Genomic DNA, 6,578 nt, shown 5'->3' with positions numbered 1-6,578 from the left:
GATGAATGAGGGAACCAGAACAGCCAATGGCCTCCATGGGCAGTTTCCTGGGTCACTGTTGTGCAACTCCATGGAGCAAGTTTTCCTTTGTATGTGGTCTAGTCCACAGCTCAAGGGGGGGAAATAATGAACGTGAAGGCTTTTTTAAGAGAAGTATCACAGCCTAAAAACTCTCCAGATTCCTTATCCATCAGACCTAAACACTGGTCTGAGTGGTGATAAAAGGGGGTAGGGGTAGGGCCATAAAATTTGCACAAAGAAACGAAGAGGAAGTGCTGAGAGAAGAAGTCAAAGCAGGGATCCGGTGGTCTAGAGCACTGTGAAGAAGCTTCAAGAGAAAGTGCTGAGAGAAGAAGTCAAAGCAGGGATCCGGTGGTCTAGAGCACTGTGAAGAAGCTTCAAGAGAAAGGCGATGAGAGAAGAAGTCAAAGCAGGGATCCGGTGGTCTAGAGCACTGTGAAGAAGCTTCAAGAGAAAGGTGATGAGAGAAGTCAAAGTAGGGACCCAGTGGTGAAGAAGCTTCAAGAGAGAGGCGATGAGAGAAGAAGTCAAAGTAGGGATCTGGTGGTCTAGAGCACTGTGAAGAAGCTTCAAGAGAAAGGGCTCTCAGCCCTGGACCCAGTGACTCCACAGACCTCGGGGAAGTACAGCCACAGGTTTCTGGGATCAAGAGAAAGCATGACTAAAGGGGCAGGTGTGAGCGGACCAGCCTGGTGAAGGAGCATTGCTCCAGATGAGACTGTCTGTCTGTGCTAAGGAACTGGGAACGTCACAAGACCCTAGGTGAGAGGAATGACCTGTTACAAGCAGATTAAAAAACGCAAACCAAACTCAATGCTATCAAATCAATGCTGACCCATAGTGACCCTATAGGACAGGACAGAATGACCCCTGTGGGTTTCCAAGACTGGAACTCTTTGCAGAAGTAGAAAGTCCCATCATTCTCCCGAGAAGCAGGCTGGTGGTCTCAAACTGAGGATCTTGTGGTTAGCAGCCCAATGTATAACCACTGTGCGAGCCGGGCTCCTTTATTGGTGTGAGGCAGGAGACGTGTGCAGACAATGCGCAGAAGAATGCAGGAGTGGAGCAGAATTTCACAGATGAAGACACGCCCTGCGGACGTTGTGAAGAAAGGAACAGTCCAGGATTTGAAGGGAAGGGGGCGGTGCCGTGCAGCTGTTATGAACACCAGGTATGAGTTTCATTGTGCATTCAGTTACCAGCCACAAAGTCAATAGTTCAAATCCACCAACAGCTCCTTGTGGAAAAAGGGAGGCTTGCTACTCATGTAAATAATTACAGTCTTGGAACCCCACAGAGACTGTTCTACTCTGTTCTCTAGGGTCCCTTTGAGTTAGAATTGACTCCACACAGTGAGTTGGGAGCCCCATCACGTATCCTTGGACACATTAACTAGTTATTTGATCCAAGATGTAGACTAAAATCCAGAAGGCCAATCTCATTGTCATCAAGTCAATACTGACTCATAGCAGCCCTATAGGACAGAGCAGAACTGCTCCATAGGATTTCCCAGCCTGACATCTTTAAGGAAATGGACTGCTTCGGCTTCCTCCTACAGAACACCTGGGGAGCTGGAACCATTAGATTAGTAGCCAAATGCATTAACTACTATACCACCTAGCTCTCTTTGTATGCAGCACCTGCCTTGCCAAAAAAACCTTCACTGCCATGAAGCCAATTCTTACAAGGACCCTATAGAGCAGAGTATACCTGCCCCTTTGGGCTTCCACGGCTATCAATCCTTACAGAAGCAGACAGCCTCATCTTTTCCCCATAGAGCAGATGATGGTTTCAAACTGCAGACCTTGTGGTTAGTAGACCAACGCATAACCCATGACACTACCCGGGGTCCTTGCAGCTGCCTTATTGTAAGGATTAAAAACATGGAAACCGCTTAGCACAGTGTCTAACTTGTAATAAGCATTCACTAATGTTATGTTAATCCATCACGTTGGGGAGCAAGATGGGTTCTAATTGCATCGGTCTGAGTTGTAGAAAGAGCGGCTGGGACAGAGACACATCTGAGACACACATGGCAAACTGGTGTCATGTGTACATCATCTACAAGACAGGCGGCTGTGATTCCCCTGGAACCATTGACAATGAGCAAGGAATCCACAAAGTGGAGATGCTGATTTGGGCTCTTAGCATCCAGGCTCTGAGAAAACAAAGTTCTGTCCTTGAAAGGCACCCCACTGTGGTACTCCAGTAGTACTGTGGCAGCAGGTGCTAGGAAGCTAACACTGAGGTCAAAGACAGTGACAAAGCTTAGGCTGAGAGTGACTGCTTCCAGTGGAAGGGCCTCTCAACAAGCTCACTGCCATTGTGTCAATTCTGACTCATCGCAGCCCAGTCATTCAGGGTAGCCCTGTAGGCTCCCAAGGCTGTCAATCTTGGTTGTAGTTAGGTGCCGTTGAGTTGGTTCCAACTCATAGTGACCTATGTACATCAGTACGAAACACCACCAGAAACCCTCATGATGGTTGCTAGGTTTGAGCCCATTGTTGCAGCCCACTGGGTACGGCCTTCCTCTTCACTGCTCCTCTAGTTTGCCAAGTATGATGTCCTTCTCCAGGGACTGGTCTCTCCAGGCAACATGGCCAATGTATGTGAGATGAAGTCTCGCCATCCTTGCCTCTAAGAAGCATTCTGACTACCCTTCTTCCAAGACAGATGTGTTTGCTCTTTGGCAACCCACAGTGCTTTCAATATTCTTCACCAGCAGCACAATTCAAACGCAGCAATTCTTCAATCTTCCTTATGCCAGGTCCAGTTGTTACGTGCATAGGAAGCGGTGGGAAATTCCATGGCTTGACAGAGGCCAGAAAGTCCTCTTTCTCCCTCACGGCAGATGGTGGTTTTGAACTGCTGGCCTTGAAGCTAGCATTCCAATGTGTAACTCACTACAGTACCAGGGCTTTTATTCCCAGGCAACCAAAACACCATCATTTAGATCGAAACACATAAACGCCATCATTTAGGCTTAAACAGACAAATTGGAAGATTCAGAAATAAAATCTACTCTTCAGGAACTAACATTAGCGGAACTGTCCAATTTTCCTTCCATCATCAATTTCTTGCCAGACACTGCTGAAAAGAAGAGTAAGAGTTGTGTGACAAGTACACTGTTTTGGTGGTTTAAAAAAACAAAAACAAACAAACAAACACAAAACTAGAATAACATGCCACCTGAGGGGCGAGAGGAAAGGGGAAACAGAAAGCGAAGTCTCTGAAATCTGTCCATTCAGTCCTAACCCTAAGCATGGCTAGACTAGACCAATGGATCATTTCTATAGTTAGTGGGCTTTTTGTTGTTGTTATTAATATATGTTTATGTAGACTTTTCTATCTCTGACCTTCTGTAATAAAAGTTTGCTGTAGTCAATTCCCCACTCTCTTTGTTAACCAGGAAGAGCAGCGACATAGATAAAAACAAGCTGCAGATAACACAAAAATGATGGACGGCCTCTCACAGGCTCCTCTCCAATCCCAGCCCCTCCCCAACCCCCACACCCCCTGCTCCAAGTCCCCCAATCAGCGTCTGCAGACTCCGGTCGCACAGTGTCAGAAGGAGACTGTGGGTCACACAGATAATCTACTCAAGGGTAATGGATTTGACTACAATTTAGCATTGATTAATTATAGTGTCCAATTTTAATTCCATGCTATTCACTAACTAATTAGATAAGATTTTTCAATGCTCTATTTTTGGCACCGAAAATTCCAGGCATAGGTACTTTAAAATTAGCAGTGCTGTTGAAATTTAATAATTATTTATTGACCTCACAATGAGCAATGTGCAAGGGTTAGGTGGCCTGGGCTCTTCCCAGTCCTGCCTGTGACAGAAACTGTGACACCAGACCAGGGACCCCACCTCTTTCAGCTATTTCCCTGTTACAAAGGTGCTTGTCTGAGGTTGCTTCTGGGCAACCACTTCAGTCTCTTACGGTGCTTATCTTGTTTTTGATTTATTTACCTTTGGACCTGTATTCATAAGTATACGGCAATGATTCTCAACCAGGGGCAATTTTGTCCCCCTCTCCAACGACCTTGGGGAAGAACAGAGGCATTTTGGATCAGCATGACCTGGGGAACAAGGGAGTTCTAGTGGCATCTTGTGGGTAGAGGTCAGGGATGCTGCTAACCATGCTACAATGCCCAAAACAGCAGAACAAAGAATTCTCTGGTCCAAAGTATCAATACTGCAATACTGCAATGTATCTAAAAAACAAGGGCATAGAAAAACGTATTTTGGCATAGGCTAGTGGACTCGGACTTACCATGTTTGGGAAGATGAATGAGCATTTGAATTATAGGGAAATAGAATATTAAATTGGACCTTGTCATGGATCACCAAAGTCCAAAGCCGCACTCACTGCCATGGAGTTGATGGTGACTCATAGTGACCCTATAGAACAGGGTCGAACTGCCTCTCTGGGCTTAGGAGACTGGAACTCTTCCCTAGAGAAGAAAATGCCCAATCTTTCTCCCAAGGAGTCACCTCAGATGCCCACAAATGGGAAATGTATAAAGTGAGGCACTAGACCAACATGTAGGAATGTCAAAGAGGGTCACTGAAAACTGAGGAAACAAAAGGGAAACCATAAGCATGGCCTTGGAGTTGATCCCAACTCATAGTGACCCTCTACAGGGTCCCCACGGCTGTAATCTTTATGGGAACATAGAACCTCCTCTTTCTCCAGCACAGCGGCTGGTGGGTGCAAACTATTGACCATGTGGCTAGCATCCTAACATAGAAACCAAGCTCACTTCTAAAGGAGGACCTAAAATGGTTGAGAGTAGATATGGGGATGGATTTGTGAAAGGAATTCTTCTGCAAGCTGCCTGAAGTGATTCTGGCTCCATCCACAAGTTAGAAAGAGAGCTTGGAATTCTGCCCACAGGGGACTTTCTGGAGGGTCACCAGGAAGTGACGAGCCAGTCAAGGTGCAGTATAGCGATGAAACATACAACTTCCCTCTAGTTCTTTAATGCTTCCTCGCCACCTCCCACCCTCCAGCCCCCACCTACTTTAAGTTGGAATTCTATTTCTAAATCAAGACTGGATCATGCTGGCTTAGAATGCAGCTAAGACTTTCTACTCCTTAAGTGACTAGAAGGTTCCTGGAGTCTTCAACCAAGGAAAAGAGGAAACGCCTCCACTGAAAAAAACAATGTTTTCAGACCATTACTCCTTCCTGGTCACCCTTGTGCAAAACACCAGTTATACACGCACACGTCCATGTTCATGCCTCTAGAAATACAATCAAGATGACTTAATGAGCTCTTGGCCTGAAGAAGAAAAATAAATAAAGACCTTTGCTAGGTAGTCTCTGTTTAAATGAGATACCAAAAAACTCAAAGTTTCCAAGTTCAAAACAGAATTTGTGATTTCTAAATTTAACATCAACTCTTTTAAACTTCATAATCTGAGGGGGAAGTGGGGGCGGGGAAGCCTTATGTTCAATTAGAGACAACGCTCTCCAAAGATGATAAATGGAACTGTGAATTTTCTTAGCATTGACGGGTCCTGACTTGGATAGTCTCGATCCTCAAAATCTGAAGTTAGTGGCATTGCCAACTATCTTGAGAGAATATGGTACCAGCCATTGACACACATAAAGCATTTAATTATTTTGTTCCAAAAAGCTTCTGGTCCACTTAAAAACAATGGAATCCAGAATCTTGGACTTGTCTAGACCTAAAATAATGTCCCCTGAGCAGCCTCACAGACAGAACTGAGAGGTTTAAAATACCACTAGTGTAGGTATCCTTCAAGTGGCATAAACTGGTATGGAAATGGTTTTATATTTATCTCATGGAAAACCACACAAATAAGTCTTTATCTAGATTTGTATTTTATTTTTTTCCAATTAAATAAAGTATTGGAAGAACTACAGCAGAATGCCCCTTAGAAGGGAAGATGGCAAGACTCTGACTTAAGGACTTAGGACATGTCACCAGGAGGGACCAGTGTGGGATACAGAAAGATTTCTCCCCAGTTGTCTCCCCCACATATATGCCAAACCTAGCTGCTTGCAAACGACTATACACTTGGAGGTCAATGAAAGCAGGTCAGAGGTCACACTCCCTAAGGGTGATCAGCCATCTAAAGCAGTCGGACAGTACAGTCTGTCCCACCCTAAGTAGGACCCACTCCCTTCTGATAAGGATAGTAGATTGTTTACCTGAAGGAGAGGGCAGGGAGGTCAAGCCCACTCAAGGATGACCAAGGTTAGGCTGCCATATTGAATCTAAGGTCTGCCCATCTTGTCACACGGTTACCCCTAGTCCCTCCACTTCCTATTACGTGTACTCCGTTAGCTCATCCCCTTCCTGTCATGCTTATGCCTATTGTACAGCCCTTTCCTGTGACATGTGTGGTTACCTGTAATCATGCCCCTAAGTATATATGGGCCTTGGCTAGAAATAACGAGACTCCGCCTGTCCTCTCTGGCCACGCTGTTTGCGGACCTGGCTGGTGAGATCATGGCCTTCCAGGAGGTGAGCATGCTACCATGAAATGTGTCTGCCTCCTTCATTTGACTCTCTCTCTC

Source organism: Echinops telfairi, unplaced genomic scaffold (assembly GCF_000313985.2).
Source record: "Echinops telfairi isolate 266 unplaced genomic scaffold, ASM31398v2 ScPeMD7_4;HRSCAF=17, whole genome shotgun sequence".
NCBI classification, from domain to species: domain Eukaryota; kingdom Metazoa; phylum Chordata; class Mammalia; order Afrosoricida; family Tenrecidae; genus Echinops; species Echinops telfairi.
This window is presented reverse-complemented; position numbering follows the sequence as displayed.